Source organism: Dermacentor albipictus, chromosome 6 (assembly GCF_038994185.2).
Source record: "Dermacentor albipictus isolate Rhodes 1998 colony chromosome 6, USDA_Dalb.pri_finalv2, whole genome shotgun sequence".
Lineage (NCBI taxonomy): Eukaryota > Metazoa > Arthropoda > Arachnida > Ixodida > Ixodidae > Dermacentor > Dermacentor albipictus.
The window spans coordinates 1,892,098-1,912,639 of record NC_091826.1 but is presented as its reverse complement, the minus strand read 5'-3'; the positions used below and the strand labels follow the sequence as shown (position 1 = coordinate 1,912,639).

The window sequence follows — 20,542 nt, the reverse complement described above, 5'->3', positions numbered from 1 at the left end:
CTCCAGGTGAAGGAGACTAGCATCCTTTGCCACACAGCACGACCTTTTTTGCTTCAACGATGGTAGTCCGACATTTTTACGAGGGCTTACATACAGCTGCTGCCCAGACTTGACCCTGGTTTCTCGGCGCCTTGCAATGATTCCCAGACATCGAATCACATGGAAGCGACCGTATTCCCCCATAACTGAAGATCAAGGGGCTATTTAAATGCTCCTCTACGACTCTCCAGTGAATTGACTGGTTGGCGTTTCGATCACACATGGAGGAAGTATGTCGGGAAGGGAACCATTCTAGCCTGGAACACGACATTCAAAAAGCCATGCAAGAGGCTACGCGCGGTTTTCAGCCGTTCCAGAAATATGAAAAAACTGAAGCCAAACTTCAGCAACTTCAAGCGACTCGCAGGCGGACTGAAAGAAGATACAGGAGAACTAAATCGATTCACGATCTCAGAGAGGCAAGGCGGATGCAAAAGAAGGTTCAACGCCGCATTGATGCACTATAATTTCAAAGATGAAAACGATTCTGTGAGTCATTGGATCCACGTCAGCGCTTATCTCAGATACAGAGAACCGCGCATGGACTCAGCGTATCGCCGCAACAGCGTGTTCCTTTCAAATCTTTCGCTTTGCACCAAAATCTCAGAGAAATTGACATTGCTGAAGAATTTTGCTCAAGACTTCCCAGCTTCCAGCCTCAACGCGCACTTAAACCATCTCAGATCAGAGATGATCTGATCAGAGATCAGATCAGAGATGTGTCACTCCTGTGCCCGGGGATTCCCGCATGGATGTAATGTTTTCGGTGCAGGAGCTTGAAGTGACACTGGCGACTTGCAGGCACTCTTCGTCACCTGGGCCGGACGGCGTTATGTATGCGATGCTTGGCAAACTTGAGCAGAGCACATGACTCATGCTGCTAAACCATCACAACGAGTCCTGGCGCAACAGTTTAATTCCACGTGAATGGAAATGCAGCCGCTTGGTTCCACTTCTCGAACCCGCTAAGTCACCGTTAGATTTGTCATCGTACCACCCCATCGCTTTCGCCAGTTGCATAGGGAAAATAATGGAAAGAATAATTTTGACGCGTCTGGACTCGCACCTGGAGAATTACGTGTAGCCAGAAGCTAAGCTGGCTTCCGGCGTGGGCGCTCAACCATAGATAATGTAATCCATTTGGTCACGCTTGTTCAACATCAAAAACGTCTGAAACGACTCACTGCGGCATTATTCCTTGGCATAAAAGGCGCTCATGATAATGTAGCACATTATGCCATTATAGAGGCTCTGATTGAAGCCGGAATCGGTGGCCGCACTTTTCAGTGGCTGCGCAGTTACTTGAGCGACCGACATTTTTTTCGTGATGACCGAGGATGGCGCCGAAACTGGCGCCAACACCGCAGCGGGGTGTTGAGCCCGATGCTATTAAGCCTAGTGCTCGTTGGCCTAGTCAGATGCTCGCCCAACACATTTCAAGTATCAATCTATGCTGACAACATCTGCATCTGGGCGTCTGCTGTAATACTACTGCATGCATGTACAAGCAAGGCTACAAAAGGCAGCTACGTTAACGTCACTGTACTTGCGAAAATAGAACTTAGAGCTATCCTCAGAGTAATGCTGCCGTGTTACATTCGGAAGGCAATGAAGCCTTACTCTGTAAGTGTCAATGGGCAAGCAATTGCAAACGCACGGAAACACCGCTTTTTAGGGGTGTTACCGACCGCGACCTATCATGGAGCCCGCTCGTTTCATACCTATAGAGGAAGTTAGTGGCAATAATACATCCCCTAAAATTCATCGGCGGAAAGTCATGGGGCACATTGGTGCGGTCAATGCTGCAGCTTTATAACGCCTGGTTCCTCGGTTTCGCGAGACACCGTATCCTTGTGCTTGGTAACACCTGCAAAACAAATATACGTGTACTCCAGGGACTACAAGCTCAAGCCCTAAGGACGTGTCTCGGTCTGCCGAAGTGGGCGTCTACAGCGGCAACAATTGTGATAGCTCGGGATCACCCATTATCACCCAAAAAAATAATTTGGGATCACCCAAAAAATTACATGCGCATATAATTCAATTATACTCACAAAACTGTTCCAGCAGTCGCTCGATTCATCAAGCCTCCCTAACGACTGGAAAATCGGGAAGGCGGTCCCACTTCACAAATCTGGTAATAAGCACTTGCCTCAATATTATCGTCCCATTTCATTCACAAGCAGATGCTGCAAATTACTGGAAGATATAATTTTAAAAAACTTCGCCACCTTTCTTGATGATAACTCTTTTTTTTGTCTGCGCAACATGGTTTCCGTCAGACGTATTCCTGCGAAACGCAGTTACTGTCATTCACTGATAAATTACATTGCATTCTTGACCAGTCATCTTGCGCCGATTGCATCTTTCTTTCTTTCTTTATTAATACTGTTAACCCTCGCTTGAGGGTTGTTACAGGGAGGGAAAATAGTGCAACACAAGCAAATTTTACATTTCATAGCATCAGGTTGGGTGTTCATGATACAAAATATCAATCAAACATTCAAATTTGTGCACATCCGTCTGATCGACAACAACATCAGGTAAGGCATTCCACATTTCAATCACGTTCGGGAAAAAAGAATAACGAAAAACATCAACACGTGTGTTATAAGGCTTGACGGCTCTGCTGTGGTTTATTCTCTCACTGCGATTTGCAGGGAACTGGACATATGTTTCCTTTTTTATCTTCAGAGCCCTTTGAAGTATCTGAAAAAAAATCTTAAGTCTGGCTTTCTTCCTTCGGGTTTCCAGCAACTCAAGCCCACACGAACGCAGAATTGTTGATACCGAGTCAGTCCTTCGATACCTTGAAGCAATAAAACGAACAGCCATTCTCTGAATTCTTTCTAGTTTGTGTATTAAGACTTTTTGGTGGGGGCTCCAGACAACGCAAGCGTATTCTAAAGATGGACGTATGAGAGTTTTATAAGCAATTAATTTAGCATCTTTCGTTGCATGTTCCAGCTTTTTCTTCAGTGAATACAGTTTTTGTGAAGCCGTCGAGCACAGGTTATCGATATGTTTACGCCAGTCTAAGTTATGTGTAATTGTGATGCCCAAATACTTGAATGTATCTACATTTCTAAGTTTGTTGCTTGCAATATTATAAAAGAATGGTGCCACACTTTTTTTGTTAGTAACGTGTGTAAAAGTCGATTTGTTGTAATTGATTTCCATGTCCCATTTTTCACACCAAAGGTGAAGGGAATGAAGAACCCGGTTAATTCTGATTTGGTCGTGAATGTGTGTTACCGTAGAATAAATTAAACAGTCGTCAGCAAAAAGCTTCAATTTCACAGGGAACTCGACAATCTCTGTAATGTCGTTAATGTAAACCAAGAACAGCAATGGGGCCAGAACAGACCCCTGGGGAACACCAGAAAGCACTTCTAACGCAGGGGACAAGCACTCGTCCACACGCACAACCTGCCTGCGATTGTGTAGGTAGGCTTCAATCCATTTTAGAATAGTGTCATTTATTCCTGCTTTTTGTAACTTGAAAAGTAATTTATTGTGCGAAACTTTGTCGAAGGCTTTCGCAAAGTCTACGCAGATGACGTCCATTTGTTCTTGGGCTTCTATAGCTGAAGTAAAATCATGAATAGTTTCTATGAGCTGGGTTACTGTAGAAAGTCCCTTTCGGAAACCATGTTGGTGCTGATAAAAAAAGTCGTTATTTTCAAGAAAAACGAGAATATGCTTATTTATGATATGCTCTAAGACTTTACAACAGACGCTAGTCAGGGAAACTGGGCGATAGTTATTTATTAGCAATCGGTTACCGTTTTTAAGAACAGGAGTTATGACTGCGCAACGCCAGTCTTGTGGCAACGAGTGAGTTTGCAATGACTTAACAAAGATATTATTTAAGAAAAATGATACCCACTCGGCGTATCGCTTTAGAAATTGGATTGGTATTCCATCCGGCCCGCTAGCCTTCTTAGAATCTAAAAGTAGTAGTTGGTTAAACACACCTGCTTGAGTGACGACGAGATTTTCCATCCCACATGAAAAGGAAGACGGCAGACAAGCGACTGCGCAATCGCTGCTAGGCGCTGAAAAAACTGATTGGAAGAAATTATTAAAATGACTTGCAATATTTGCTTTTTGCGTTACTATTACATTGTTAACTTGGATCTTGTTTATTTGTTCTTTTTTATCATTCAGATAAAGCCAGAATTTTTGTGGTGATGTTTTCATAAAATTAGTTAATGTTTGGTTAAAGAACTGCTCTTTTGATTCCTTCAGAGCCGTTTTCAGTGCCCTTCGCAATTTCGATACCTCGGCGGAGACACCTTGCCTTTTGCGTAAACGCTTTATTTTACGCTTAATATGAATGATATCTCGATTAATCCAAGGGTTCCGTCGTTTTATATTTTTTAGTCGAGTTGGGATGAAACTATCAACGCAATGTCTTATAATTTTCTTGAAACGCTGCCATAGTTCGTCAACCGATTCACAATCGCAGGCAAGTTCAAATTGATTAAATGATAATTCTAAAAAATCGAGAATAGATGAGTCGTCTGCCCGACTATAGTCCTTAACTTTCACAGGTATAAACGGCTGGGAACGAGTGCTTGCGCTCGACACTATGTGTACAAGAACCATCTTGTGATCTGACAGACCATCATCCACAGACACTGTATAGTCGCCTATTTTATTCGAAAGAAACACCAAGTCCAACAATGACTGAGATTCAGGCGTTACCCTCGTGTTTTCTTTCACGATTTGCTTTAGATTGTGCGAGATCATTATTTGAAGCAGCTTTTCACTACTAGAAATTTCTACGTGCCCAGGTAGTAAACTGTCCCAGTTAATATTAGGTAGATTAAAGTCCCCGGTCATTATTAGTCTGGTGTTACGGTCCAAATGATTGCATAGGAAATCATTCAGCTTATCTAAAAACTCGGGTGCAGTGGCAGGTGGCCTATATATTGCGCCAACAAGATATACAGTGTTTGCGTAAGTAATTTTGCACCATACCGTCTCAGGAATTATACATTCAATCATTACAACATCAATGTGCTGTTTAACAATAATCGCAACGCCTCCACCGCGAGTGTCTCTATCCCATCTAAACATTCGGTAGTTGGGTGGCACTATACATTGGCTAGGTACATTGCTGTTCAACCATGTTTCGCTTACTACTAGCACATGAGGGGTCTCTGTGAGCAACACGTATTCTAACTCAGTTACTTTATTAACAATACTGCGTGCATTCAGTGACAAGATTCGGAGCTGTGAAAGGGTTGAAGTACATGGGGAATTGCTGGGACTGCCTGAGGGACCAGAATCACCATGCGTGTCATCTGTCCTTTGTGTGCGGTGCTTATTTTTATTTCGGTGGTTTAGAAGGAAACGTGCGTTGTTTTCTTGGTCCCATGCGTAAAGCTTATCGTTTACCTTGAGCTTGTCGTCAATCAAAAATACCTTCGCGCCCTTCGCCCTTTCGGCAGAAGCGCTCGCCCACAACTTTCGTCGCACATCTACTGTTTCCTTTGCATAATCATTGCTGATACTAACTGACTTTCCTTTAAGTTTTTTGCAGTTCTTCAATACCTGCTCCTTTTCTCTGGTAACATAAAACTTCATGATAACTGGTCTCGGTCGTTGACTGTTTTTCTTGCCAATGCGATGAATTCTTTCGACAGTTTTAACTTGAACCCCCAGTTTTTCATGAAACAGTTCATCAATGACAGCTGCCCTCAAATTCGCCTCTGAGTCACCGCTTTCCTCCGAGATTCCAAAAACCAACAAATTGTTACGCCGGCTGCGGTTTTCATACTCGATCAATTTTTCAGCCCGGTGCTGAACTATAGCCTCAAGATGCCCAATTTTCTTGTTCATTTCCTGTATCATAACAAGAAATTCCGTCAGTCGATCTGTTTTTGCGTTTAACTGCACAACGTTCTCGCTTATTGAGGATAGTCGGCGATCAGTCGCCGCCTGATTCTCTATAATTGTTTGCAGCAGTTCGGTCGATTTAGGCCCGGGATTTTCTTCTATGTCTCCTGACACTAATAACAACATCATGGACCAACAGTCAATAAGAATGCAACAACACCTGCGAGGGCACGGCAGGATAACCAAAAATCTGTTGTCACTTCGGTAGGAACAATCAGTACCCTGAGGACCAACCTGCACAAACAGCAGAAGCGGGTGAGCCATGCTGTCCGCAGGCCAGCTGCCGTGCCCTCTGATCTGGTCGTAGTCGCGTCGCTCCTTTAGTAGGTCTGTTGCTGATGACGTCACACCTTGCAGTTCGTATCCCACGAATGAAAAGTTCGTTGCCACGTGGTCATAGTGAGACACCGAAAACGGCATCATTCCATCACTAGTCGTCGTTATCGTGGCTGGCCTTTCATGCAGGATCCATGGCAGTACCTGCACAAACAGCAGAAGCGGGTGAGCCATGCTGTCCGCAGGCCAGGTGCCGTGCCCTCTGATCTGGTCGTAGTCGCGTCGCTCCTTTAGTAGGTCTGTTGCTGATGTTGCTCTCTTTAGATTTCGCGAAAGCTTTTGGTAAAGTGTGCCATCAATTGTTGCTTTATGAATTAAGTCATCTTAATCTTCATCAACATGTCTTTAGATGGATTCAATCTTTCCTTCTCAACCGCTGGCAGTTTGTTTTCACTAATGGCACAACCTCACCGCTTACTAACGTGCTATCTGGTGCACCACAAGGATCTGTCCTCAGACCATTTCTATATTTAATTTATATTAATGACTTTCTGTCCACCCTATCTTCTGCCAGCCACCTTTTTGCCGACGACTGTGTAATTTGCCGAGAAATACGTAACGTCAACGACATTAATCCTCTCCAGACGGATCTTAATTTGGTCTCTAACTGGTACAAAACTTGGAAAATGGAATTGAATATTAACAAATGTAAGTTCATGCGCGTTTCTCGCCGCTCTAACACTCCCCCTTCTTATTTTCTTAATGACATTCCTCTTGATTCCGTCGCATCATATAAATATCTAGGCGTACATATATGACGAAACTTAACATGGAATGCCCATATTGAATACGTTACCAATAACGCTAATCGCATGTTAGGTTATTTACGTCGCAACTTCTCTGCTGCTTCATCGTCGTTAAAACTCCTACTTTATAAAACACTAATAAGACCTAAACTTGAATACGCGTCATCTATATGGGACCCTGGGCATGAAAATATTGTATCTTCTCTAGAACGACAGAAATCTGAGCTAGTTGGTAAGGATTCATTATGCAAAAATAGAAGTGAGGCGTGCAGACAGGACACAAGACGTGTGCTACAGACAGGACGTGTTGTCCACTTCTCTACTCTTGTGTCCTGTCTGCACGCCTCACTTCTATTTTTGCATAATGAATCTTCTCTCGAACTTATACAAAATAACTCCGTTCGCTACATCTTTTCAAATTACAACCATACTGCAAGTATCACAGCCATGAAAACTAACATTTCTCTCCCATATTTAACATCTCGCCGGAAAATCAGTCGCCTCACTCTATTCCACAAGATATATCATCACGTCACGCTACACGACAATTTTATTTCACCACCGGAATACATATCCCATCGCATTGATCATCGGCGCAAGGTTGGCATCAAAAAATGCAATACTAAAGCTTGTTTTCAGTCCTACCTTCCCCAGACATCTGTCGAATGGAACCGCCTCCCTCCCGATATTGCAGCCATTAGAGATAATCAATGGTTTCTTGATGCACTAACAACCTTTGTTTATTTTGGAGAATGTTGAAATTATGTTCTAACAAAATTCACTGTATTGTATTTATTCTCCGCGTAACCTGTATTATCCGCTCCCTTCTGTAATGCCTTTGGCCCTGAGGGTACAGTAAACAAATAAATAAATAAATAAATATCAATGTACTTAGCCACTAACGCTCTCATGGCGCATATTTGGCACGTTGCGCGACTACCTTATCAACCATCTCGCTGTTTTACCTGCAGAAAGGCCACACATAACTTTCAGTCGCACATTGTTGCCAATCGTACCTCGTTGCCATCCAACTACGTGCCTGCAGTAAGAGCACCCTCACCTTTATGGTGCCTTCACAAATCTGAAATATGCCTCACCATCCCAGGAATCACGAAGAAAGCTAACATGCCGTTGTTTTCCCTGAAGCAGGCCTCATTAGGACTTTTACATTATCTGCACAGTGGCCACGCACATGTTTGCATCGATGGCTCTGTCACACCTACAAGTTCAGCTGCCACTCTGGTGATACCAGCAAGATCCGTCAAAATACAGCTAAAAACGTCACATGTATCATCGACAGCTGCTGAACTGGTAGCCTCTTCATTTTATTCAAGAGGAACCACCCCATGCAAGGTCAATCTTCTGTGTTTACAAGAGTGTACTCTCAGCGCAGCGCCATGGATCACATGAGCAGCTCGTCGCAGAAATCAGAGAAGTTCACCACCACGATATAATATATCAGTGGTTGCCTAGTCATGGCAACATCGAGCAGCTACGTCTGCTCGATCTTGCCATGACGGCGTCAACTGAGTTGCCATTCCGGTTTGGAGAGCTGACGCAGCAAAAAAACGTTGCGCACATGCGCGTGACCTAACATTAGCTCAGTGGAATTCATCCGAATTCACAAGTGCACGCCTTCATACCCTGAATTTACCCAACACATTTCTTAAGAGATATGCTGAATGGACCGCCAAATATCTGTGCCTAACCTTTAACATATCTTTAACGAGTACCTTCCTGCAGATTGGAAAATTGCCAAGCTTGCCCCAGTTGATAAATCTGGAAACGCATCTGAGATGCCTAATTTCATACCCATTTCAATGACTTCGACTGTATGCAAGCTTCTTGAACATGTTGTCCTAAAACACACAACCACATATCTAGACGAAGAATCTGTACTATCACCCTGCCAGCATGGTTTCAGCAGGGGACTTTCGACAGCCACGCAACCTATAGATCTAACCTATAGATCTAACCTATAGATCTTATTATAGCAGATTATGAAGAATGCAACCTAATTAATAAACTTAACTCTGAATTACAAATTTTGCACCGTTGGTGTACAATGAATGCCCTTCACCTTAACCCAACTAAGACAGTTTTTATCTTATTTCACTCTGAAAAAAGGAAAACGGCTATTCATTCAGATGTCGTTTACAATAACCATCCGATAAAACAATCTAATGAGACAAAATTTCTTGGTGTTATTATCGATAACCATTTAAAATTCCGCCTTCATGTGCGTTCCGTAGTTCAAAAGGCTTCATATGGCTTGCATGTGCTGTCGAAATGTCGAAACTATTTCCCTCCCCACATACTTATCAATCTTTACTACGCATTTGTTCACTCTCACATTAATTACTGCTTAGCGAGCTGGGGTTGCACATACAAAACTCATCTGTCACCAGAGTTTACACTTCAAAAAAGAGCTCTTCGCATTATAGCACCCAACAGTATGCATATTAAGAGTGAAGATTTATTTAAAACCCTTAACATTCTCAACATTTACGATTTGACAACATACAACATCGCCTCCGTCATGCATCAAATAGTTCATGAAAAATTGGCCTTGACAACAGTCTCGCTCCATCCCTCACTTCGCAATGTTGGAAACACACCTCGCTGTCGTTTTTTATTGCCTAAGGTAAATACTAATTACGGTCGCTCTACACTACAGTTTACAGGTACCTCAGTTTGGAAGAAGCTTGATAGTGAGCTAACCACTCTAAGAACATTGCATACATTTCTTAAACGATTAAAACTCTCACTTATTAACAATGCGTAACACTGCAGATGCTTGCAGATGCCCCCAATTTTCTTTTTTTTATTTTCCTGTGCCGATGTTTTCGATAACGTAACAAAGAAAATTGTTAGAAAAATGTATCTCATTTGTGAAATGTTCCCTACTACTGTATTTTCTTGTTTTAGTTACTCAGCTATTTAGGTTTTGTGTGATTTTGCAGTACCCAGTTGAAAAACACAACAGGAAATTTTGACAGGCTGTCGTATTTTGGGACGCTGTTTCTGTAGTTCTGTTGCCTGTAGTTCTGTTGCCTGTAGTTCTGTTGCCTGTAGTTCTGTTGCCTGTAGTTCTGTTGCCTGTAGTTCTGTTGTCTATAGTTCTGTTGTCTGTAGTTCTGTTGTCTGTAGTGTGAAGTCCTGTAGTAGAAAGCTCTGTAGTTCATGATCAATATTTAATGAAAAATTGACAGAGACCTCCTTAAGGCTATGTAAATTTGTTAGTGCAAAAAAAGAAAAATATAAAAGTGAAAAAAAAAATTAAGAAAGAAAAACGTGCGCGGCAAGGATTCGAACTTGCGACCGCACGATTCCAAGCTCGACATCTTACCACTGCACCACCGCTGATATGTTCTTCGAGAGTAAATTTTTGGCCTTTTGAACAGTACGATGTGCTGATGCGCTGATGTTTACATTTGCGTTTTAAGGGTCAAGATGCGCTATCACTCCACCGCGTCAAGTGCCGCATCTCTAGAAGACCAAGAGTGTTCTCACCATCGACAGGTACATCGTGGAGTGCTAGAACATCGATTTTGATGTACAATATCCATATTAAATGAGAAATTCAGAAATAGGCAGCGGTGACTGTTAGAGTTGTTTCTGCTAATTTCGACAGTTGTCGCTCTTTCTTTACACTTTCGAGCGCGCATATAATTCGTGTTTTCAATGCAAAATAGCTACATAAACATTCGTGGATGAGTGTTCTTTCTGACAGCATACTGGCTTCTCACGGCAGCGCTGTACCAGATTAATGTGACCCGAGCGAGACAGCCTTTCACGCAACTTTGTGGAACAACCCAAAACTTCTTTTCCGCTTCGCATAAGCTTGGGAAATATTCCTGGGAAATTAACTAATGTGTCAGTGTAACAGCACATGTAAGTCCACAGGCCTGTGTGCCACATTTTACCAAATAAAACAAAACGCATGCGCAGCCATTCCCGCAGATGGTACGATTTTGATCAGCGGCCGATTTTAAGGAGACCGGCAGGGCGTTGCTGGTGCCGCGTCTTCACGGCACAATTATAAGTATTGGCCACGTCGACTTTAATACCGGTGTCGGTGCTATCAGCATTGCCGGCTTCGGAGAAGCGCGATTGAATACCGCGCAAGAGAAAAGTACAGTGTACATCACCGATCTGAAATTGACATACAATTTTAAAGGGCCGCGACGGAAGGCGCTTCTGTTGCGACTCCAGAACTCTTGGCCCTCGCGACAGAATGTTCCTGTTGCGACGTCAGAATTGGTGTCGTAACGTCGGGGTCGCTGTCACGATATAAAGCTGTTGTTCCGACTTCAGAACTCTTGTTGTCGCGACAGAACGTTTCTGTTGCGACTTCATAACTCTTGGCCTTCGCGACAGAATGCTTCTGTTGCGACATCAGAATCTCTGTCGTAACGTCAGAGATGTCTCTCAATTAAGAAACGTCAGGAACTTCTGTCGCACAACAGAATTTCTGTAGTTGCGGCAGGAATTCCTGTTGTCTTTTTCAACTGGGATTTTTTAAACTGAGTTATGTCTTCACAGTAGGTTATGTGTCAAAACGAAATTCCGTGCTACATATATGTAGTACACATTACAGAAGCTTGTCGCATAATTTCAGTGCACTTCTGTTGTCATCATTGGGTAGATGTTGCGGCGATAGGTTTCTGTCGTACAACAACAGTTCTCTGTAGTACAACAGAAGTTTGTCGCATTACTTCAGGAACACTTCTGTTATGACAATTGGGGGCCTTTTGCAACGATAAGTTTCTGTCGTACACCAACAGTTCTCTGTAGTACAACAGAAGTTTGTCGCATTACTTCAGGAACACTTCTGTTGTGACAATTGGGGGCCTGTTGCCACGATAGGTTTCTGTAGTATTTCAACAGCTCTCTGTAGCACTACAGAATTTTGTTGAGTTACTTCAGGAACATTTCTGTTGAGACAACAGGGCCGGTATTTTGTAGCGATGCCTTTTCCGATTCTATGCTTTTTCAGGCTTTTCGCGCTTGGCCAGTGGTCAGAGCGACGGTCTGCCCACATTATCAACGGGATCAGGCGGCCGTGTGTGGTGGATGATAAGAATAGCATGGAATAAGGCAAAAGGCATCGCTACAAAATAGCGGCCCAGGGTGCCTGTTGTGCTGACAAATTTTTCTGTAGTACTACAAAAATCTGTTGTAGAGCTTCAGCTTTCTGTTGTCACAACAGACATACGACAGAGTGTACTTCTGTAGTCACAACAAGAAATGTCTGTTGTACATCAGAAAAGTCTGTCGCTCCGTCAGGAATCTGTAGTTACTACAGAAAAATCCTGTTGTACAACAGAAATTTCTGTAGTTGCGACAGGAATTCCTGTTGTCTTTTTCAACTGGGTATAAAAAAAAACAGCTGCCATAGAAGTGTTTTTTCCCTGACAACAATCGGTAGGGACCCTTTAACAAATTTGTTGGGTCCCAAAAGTGTGTACTTTGCAATTGTATACATTCATTATGTTAAATAAACTTTCAAACTTTAAACTTTAAACTTTAAACACGTGACATATTTCAATGTATAAACAATGGTCAACAGATAGACCTAATTTTTCTTGACTTTTCAAAGGCATTCGACCACGTACCACACATAAAACTAATAAAAAAATTAATTACACATTAAGTGGTGGTCATGTAGCTGAATGGATTGAGATTTACCTCGCTAACCAATCACAGTTCGTTCAAATTAATAATGAAGTTTCTAGTTTAGCCCCTAGGGAAAACACGGGGAATGCGGGAGATGTAAATTCAAGACGATGAGCAAAACGTGAACAAGGTGAATGCAGGAGCCAACGTTTCGACAAGTGGACTTGTCTTCTTCAAGGCGATGTATGCTTTCCTCGCCACAGTATATATAGGTGGGGTTCTTCTGAAGCAGAGAGGTTGTGAGGCGGGAGGGTGCGGAAACGAGGGAAGGTGTGTTAGCGTGTCGAATTGAGAGTAAAGGAACGCGGTGCACAAGGTCAAAGCCAGGGCCACCCCTCACCCCCCACTTGGGTCTGTTAACCCACGCGTGTTAGCCGGCGTGTCAAGGGCGTCTGACACGCCGGCTGAAAAAAAAAAGAAATGGGGGGGGAATGGAAAGGAAAAAAAGAAAAAAAGGAGGGGGGGGGATACGCCAAGAAATCCAACTAAGTGTTGTTGCCTGTAGCTTTAGTTTAGCCCCTGTAACTTTGGGCGTACCCCAGGATGGCGTCCTGGGACAACTTTTATTTCTCATTTACATAAATGACTTAACTGCTAGGTGTCATGTAAATAGCCGACTTTTTGCGGATGATTGCATCTTCTATCGTGAAATTCTAATGATGACTATGAAATCCTAAATAATGCTCTGTAGTCTGTTTTCATTTGGTGTCAGCAGTGGCTGATCGCTATAAATGCGCAGAATTCGGCAACATTAGCAATAACTAGAAAGAAAAAGGTATGTGACTTCACCTACACTATTAATAACAACTCGGGTTTGAGAGCATAAATACTTGGGTCTAATGTTATCCCATAATCTCCGATTGAACGCGCATGTTGAAAACATTACATCGGCAGCACTAAAGCGACTTCCTGAGAAGACGCCTTCGCCAGGCATAACCCGCCTTGAGTGCGCAATGATTCTTTGGTTTCCTTTCACTAACGAACTTATTGACAGACGGGGCGTGCAGAGAAAGGCATTGTAACTTTAATAAATACAAGCTACAGCCGACTCACCAACTAGTTTACTAATGCAAGTTGGTAGCTTAGCTTACATAATCGAGCTAAACTAGCCCGACTGAAGTTTCTGTGTCAATTAATCCATGGTGAGATAAACATTGACACAACTAAAATCATCGCTTTGTCACGGACGTAAACATCCTCATACCCTTGTTGAACACAGGCCCAACTCAATGTGTGTTTAATACTCCTATTTTAATCGTGCAATCAGAGAGTGGATCCAACTGGACAATTTAGACACGAGCACTCAGACTTTGGAAAATCTTGTAGGAAACAATACGTGCGGAACTGTTGATCACTAATATTACATCTCGTATATTTTTGAACTGTATTATATTCCCTGCGTTCTGATTTCGCACTTGCGTCTCATAATTTGTGCTACATTTCTTTATGTTGACTTGGTTTTGTTTTGCTTAATTTTTGATACTGTGTTCGATATACTTACGTTCTTTATATTTGTCACCGTTGACTTTATGAATAATCGTTGTTGACACTGTATTGCATTGTGTTTCGCATAACTGTATTATGTCTCTTTTACAATGTACTCACGTATGTGACCTCCCTGCTACAACCTCATGTGAGATTAGCAGTGTATTGTTAAATAAATAAATAATCGTCTGCGCCTAACTACAATTCACCCCTCGACCTACTTTGTTACTCTTCTCCCCCGTCGTGTGCGATGGTTCCGAAAACCCACAAAGCCGAACGCCCTTGAATGGTCCGTGTAATGCTGTCACATCAGCGGGTTTCAGCCGTTGCTCCAGCTCTGAATTGCAGCAAACACCGCACCAAAATCTCACGGACAACATGTTCGCGATGCGCACATCGCTGCAGTATTGTCTGCTGCGGCATACGTTCATAGACTCTGCTGTGCGGCGTTCAAAAGCGCGCGCGCGCTTCCAATAGCCGAGGCTTACAATATATAGGGTGCCCACATTGTCCCTGATTCGCCGCCAACGAATGCAGATAGCGAGGACGACGGCGTAATCGGTCGAAAGGACCGCTTTCCAGTTTGTGACTTCTGTCCGTTACAATGCAAGAAGAGGGTTTTTATGGCTTCAGGGCTAGTAATCAGAAAAGCGTTCTGGGCAATTGTGCCCCAAGCAATTAGAGGAGCAACCCATTACTTCGTCATCGCCAAATTCCAGTAAATTTCTTGGATTTCTTGGCGCAACATTGTCCATAAAGAGGTATCGTGGGTTATTGACCCGGCCCATCCCGTGCCTGCGATAGGCACGTGCATAACGAGCTTGCGGCAAGATCTTTCCGCTCGCGATCAGCACCGTCGCACTATCTGCGCGCTTTGTCCCGTCGGTGACATTTGAAGCGCGTGGCACACCCCGCGCGTGGCTGGCCGATATTGTTCCTTGGCGTCAGCAAACATATAAAAATACCACAGAGTACGCAAGGACACTGTAGAATGCACTCAGCGACAAGAAAAACGTGCGCAGCTTACACTAGTGGTGCAAGGCTGGAGTCAACAGCGGAGCTTGTGATCACCTAGCTTTTGCTTGGCTTGCCTAAGTTCTAAATTATGCAAGGTTTTGCTGACTTGTTGTCAGGCCTAGATAAATCGTTTCCAGGTTTTTCGAGGTTGTGGTAGGCTTGGCTAAGTTGTTTGTAGGTTCTGCGAGGTTATGCTAGGTTTTGCTAAGTTGTATCGGTGGGCTTGAAGCTGGAAGTTTTAGAGCAGTCGCAGGCCGGGATCGCTTTCTCGGCGACGTCCAGCGTTCAGGCGCCGACTCTCGCGTTCCCTGATCTGAAATTCGGGATCCTCGACTAGGCGTCACCTCTTCTTAGCCGCAGCTTCGGCGCGGTGTTCCGGATCAGCTCGGCGGCGACGCATCGCTTCTCGCTTGGCAGTACGACGCTCTTCCTGGTAAGCCGCTTCTACTTTGGGCGTCGGGACTTTCTTCGGTCGGCCCATGGCAGTAGCACGTACGCACGGAGTAGAGGAGGCAAGAGGTTTGTCGCCGCGCCGGCTGTTCCGAGCTTTGACTCGCCTGTGACGTCACGAGTCCGCCCTACACGCGTGAGTTGCGAGGAGGTTATGTAGCTCGGTGTTCTCGCAGGTGGCTGCTAGGCAACGCGATGTGGCGCACAGCTGCGCTGAGTTTTCTGGTAACGCTCCACGGTGAAACTAAAGCTTAAACAGCTCCGCTGTTAAAAGACGGCTGCATGTATTTCTCGAGACTGTCTGGTGCTGAAATCTGTAAGCTAGTTGGCTAGCTTCTCAGATGTTTTTGACGTGCGCAGTTCTTTCTTCTTGCTTTTCCGCGCGACTTCCTATACACACTTCATTCACGAATCATGGGCTGTCGATAAATGCGCCAAAGTGACGTAATTTTGTTCCAAGCCGCTGCAGCCTCTATTGGAAGGAATTGAAGGAAAGATCGCTTGTGCATATTCAGTCGAGTGTACTCGTCATTACCGAGTAATCGAATCTTGCCTTAATGGCAAGAAGTCAGTGTTCGCCAAGGGCACGTCAGTCAAACACGGTATGACTTCACCGAAGTAATTAATATTCGGTGGCGAATGCATGGGCGCCCGTTTTCGGTTTCTTCCCTCACTATAGCTGAAGCGAAGTGGCGAGAATAGGCTGTGCATTCAGACTTGTCGACCGTGAGTGGAGAGGTTTCAGTAGCCGTTGTATGACGCACTCAGATACCTCCGCAACTGAGACTGCTCCAACGCTCCACGACAGCAGATGCCCCACCGAGGCCTCGCTGTGTTTGACCGAACCAGCTTTTCTCATGAGGCGCGGGAAGCCATGAGTCGGCATTTTCTCCCTGCTTGTGGGCTCCGCTCTTTGCGCATCCAGCGATCGGTCGCTCGACTAGGCTTGTGTGCCCGGCATTCGAAGCCCCGTACCGTGGAAGTGCGTGACGTGTACTCTTGGGACGGCGCAAAACACACGACAGCCTTTGTATGCTGGTGGCGGTCACTCCGTTTCGCTCGGTTACTCGATAACAACCCGCCGTGGTTGCTCAGTGGCTGTGGTGTTGGGCTGCTGAGCGCGAGGTCGCGGGATCGAATCCTGGCCATGATGACCGCATATCGATGAGGGCGAAATGCGAAAACACCCGGGTACTTAGACTTAGGTGCACGTTAAAGAACCCCAGGTGCTCTAAATTTCGGGGTCCTCCACTACGGCGTGCCTCATAATCAGAAAGTGGTTTTGGCACGTAAAACCCCATAATCTAATTTTACTCGATAACACAAGGTATCCAATCTGTTGCCCTGCACTTTGTACTTTAAACGATGCAGCGACGCAAGTGGCTTCCTCAGTTGAAACAGGCCTATAATTGGATTGCTCTTGGGCCTGTTGGTGCATGATGAACTCGTAAAGGGGGGTACCTAGAGGTCGCGCAGACAAGGAAAAAGCGTTAGACACGGACGGACGCTGGTCGCTGGTACAGCGTCCGTCCGTGTATTGCACCTTTTTCTTGTGTACAAGCCCGTTGTATTTCTCTGGAAACCACTTCCTTCTACAAGGCCTATAGTTGTTGCTTGTGTGGCGCCATATATGAGCATAACGATGAGAGAAACGGGGTTTAACCGGTAGAGGTTCTCGTTTGCTTCCCTGCATTGGGGTAAGGGGAAAGGAAGTACGCAACGAATAGGCGGAGATATAAAGCAAAAGCACGAAAAGAAAAATAGAGGAGGTTGGGAATGACCGTGAAAACTATAGCCTATCTTAAAGGCCACCCGAACGCAAGAACTTCCAAGAGTACGTCGAACGACTTGGTCGTTCCTTGGGGTGTGATGACTGTGTGTGCTGGCGTTTCCGCAAGAGTGTTTGCTCCTAAAGGTCGTCACGACGGGCCAGCGCGAGTAGCTGTCTGTGTCGGGGGCGAAGAACGTTTCCCTCTTGAAAGCAAAGGATTCTACAAAAGCGACGCCGAGTCAGCAAGGCACTGTTGTCTTGGGTCAAGGTGGGGGACCAAATCGAACACAGGAGAATCCAGTCCATGTAGACGTGTGTTCCACAACGACTGTGCGGTACCATTTGCAAGCACTGGCGCCGCTGTATCTCTTCGTGACAGCGGTTGCTGCACTCCGTCTTCATGAACAGATCGAGCAGCTTTGTCAGCATGTTCGCGTTGGCCATTGCGCCACAGTGGATAGCGATCAAAATGCGTGGTGGTGAATGGTTAGGTTAGAAGTAGTTAGCCTTTATAGTGTTTTGAGTCTTTCAGTTACGTCATTACGCTGCTTTACTATTCGTAATAGCGGTCCTCAGTACGGTCGTGAAACTTACTTGTCTAATAATTACCACTATCGTCATTTCATACGCGGTGTGTGCGGGAGGATACAATGTGAGGAGCATGTGGTTTCTTGGTGGTCACCTGGAAACGTAAGTTCTGTTGTGCATGGTTTGGTAAGTTTTTCCGAAAGGGGCCTGGGTCGGTATTTCGCCAGATATACAAGGTGTTTTTTGTTTGTTTGTCTGGTCGCACTAAATCTTTAAAAATCGCTTGTGGCAGATAGCACATCTAATTCTCAATCATACGGACACTAATCCACGAGAAATCAAATGTGCACTTAACTAATTACCAATATTTCACAGCTTAGGTTTTACCTCATTAAACTAGAAGACACATGTCAATCTACAAATTGTACCTATAGTGAGTTTGCGAGGCATGTGATCGAATTCTGCGGTTGGCACCAGTTTCGACATATGCGCCGTAAAATTTGCGATCACCATGCACTTTTGTTCCACTTATTGTTTTATTCATTGAAGCACAGAAGTAACCGGAATATGTGCTTCGTTGGACATTCTGAAAATGAATATCTCGAAACTGGTGTTGTCCTGAGAGAAAGTTGGAATGGATACGCCTTGCGAGCTAACTCACCTACTACAACTCGTAAATTCTAATTGTGTTGTAAAGTAATTACTTTTAAAGTTGACTAGTGCGAATACGTTAATTAAAAGCATTTTTTTTTTCATTTCTCGTCGAACTGCCGAGTTCACATTCCTTTCGCGTCGCGTCCGATGACGCGGTGACGACACCGTATGCGCGCGCCGATCGCACCGCCAAGCACGACACCAACTGCCTACATATAGTTTGACATTTATAAAAGTAACCACTGAAAGTCAGCGCCTGATAAGCGTTGCCTTTGTTGTCGATCTTCCAATACTCTGCAAGAGCGATGCACAAGTTATCCATGAAAAGAGTTCTTGCAGTACAGTTTCTTAACGACACAAACCTAGGAAGCACGATGTGTCGTTGTAAAGAAGAATGGGATGCCGATGGGAAAAGCTTCCCGCGGTTTCCTGCCCATCTCCCGAGCATCGCTATAACCTTAATAAGTTACGTCATATGATCTGTAGGAAGCTGGCTTGGTAGACACTTCTTTTAGTTGTTGTGTATCATCCTCTCTTTATTGCTTGCAAATATACGTTGTTATAAGCCTAATTATACCCTGCGTCCCGGCTAACTTTAGTCAATAAGTAAAAATATGCGAGTGCCACGTAGCTGGACAGAACCAAGGTAATATCGTTTGCCGTCGCTTGGAGATACTCAAATTATTTTGTTCCTACTACCTAATTAGATAATTAGTATTCATTAATGATTCACCTTCTCAAATATTACATTATTATTACATTATTACGCTTTTATCTTCTTCCTAAAATACATAAAGTTCCAGTCGAAGAGATATTTACAGCAGAAATCCCAGGTCGGCCTACTGTGTCTAATTCCAACACACCTACTGAGCCACCATCTAAATTCTTAAATCACCGCCTGTCAAACATCCCCGCCACCCTCCCATCCTTTGTTCAAGATATGCCGCACTTCCTTCGAATGATCGACGGCATCAACGCCAGCCAAATGCTTTCCGACCACGCTATTCTAGTCACGTTGAATGTTTCTGCGCTTTACACTAACATACCCATGAGTGAAGGAATTGAAGCCGTTTCTAAATCCCTCGCAATCAATCGCCAACCGCACGCTCCTGAAGTTTACCTGCCGCTCCTTAGGTTCGTTCTCACGCTCGAGTATTTCGAATTCCATTCTGTTCACTACCTGAGAACTTTCGGCACTAGCGTGGGAGCGCCATTCGCTCCCACGTATGCGAACATTTTCATGGGACAGCTTGAAGCAGACCTGTTGAAATCGTACACTTTAAAACTCCACACCTATCTTCGTTACATAGACGACATAATATGGGAAAACATTACAAGCGCTTTAAACGAATTAATTAGCCAGTTCAATCGCTTTCACCCCAGTATTAAATTTACTGCTCACCGCTCTCCTAGTCAGATCAACTTCCTGGACACGACGGTCTACATAGAAAATGGAAAACTGAGAACGACACTTTACCGAAAGCATACGGATAGCCAGTGATATTTAGACTACAACCGTCATCACCCGCGACACTGCAAGCAAGGAATTTTTGTCGGACAAGCAAAACGAATAAGAAGAATCTGCATCGAAGACCACGATTATATCCACCACCTAAATGACCTTAAAACAACGCTAGCAGAAAGGAACTATCCCCAAGTTGCTCTCGATAGAGCTTATGATGTCGCGTCAAGATTGGAGAGACAGTCATAACTGGTGAAGAAACAGCCTACACCAGAATCTGACAGACCACCGGCCTTTATAACAAGATATTCTAATGCACCCACAAACATAAACAATATCCTACGAAAATACCACCCAATATTATCAAGTAGCGAGCGTCTGAGAAAAGTGTTCCCGGATGTACCAAGGGTTACCTGTCGCCGCAACAGGAACATTAAAGACATGTTAGTGCACGCAAAGTCAGCCAAC

The 20,542-nt window shown here is 44.3% G+C and overlaps 1 long non-coding RNA gene across 1 annotated transcript in view; it reads right to left on the bottom strand.

Annotated features, from left to right (window-relative positions):
• LOC135917046 (uncharacterized) overlaps nt 1-20,542 on the bottom strand; it is a 171,483-nt gene that overhangs the window by 124,926 nt on the left and 26,015 nt on the right. Inside the window, exon 2 of the long non-coding RNA XR_010569162.2 lies at nt 6,181-6,426. This is a non-coding gene — a long non-coding RNA (uncharacterized lncRNA). The remainder of the gene's footprint in view (nt 1-6,180; nt 6,427-20,542) is intronic.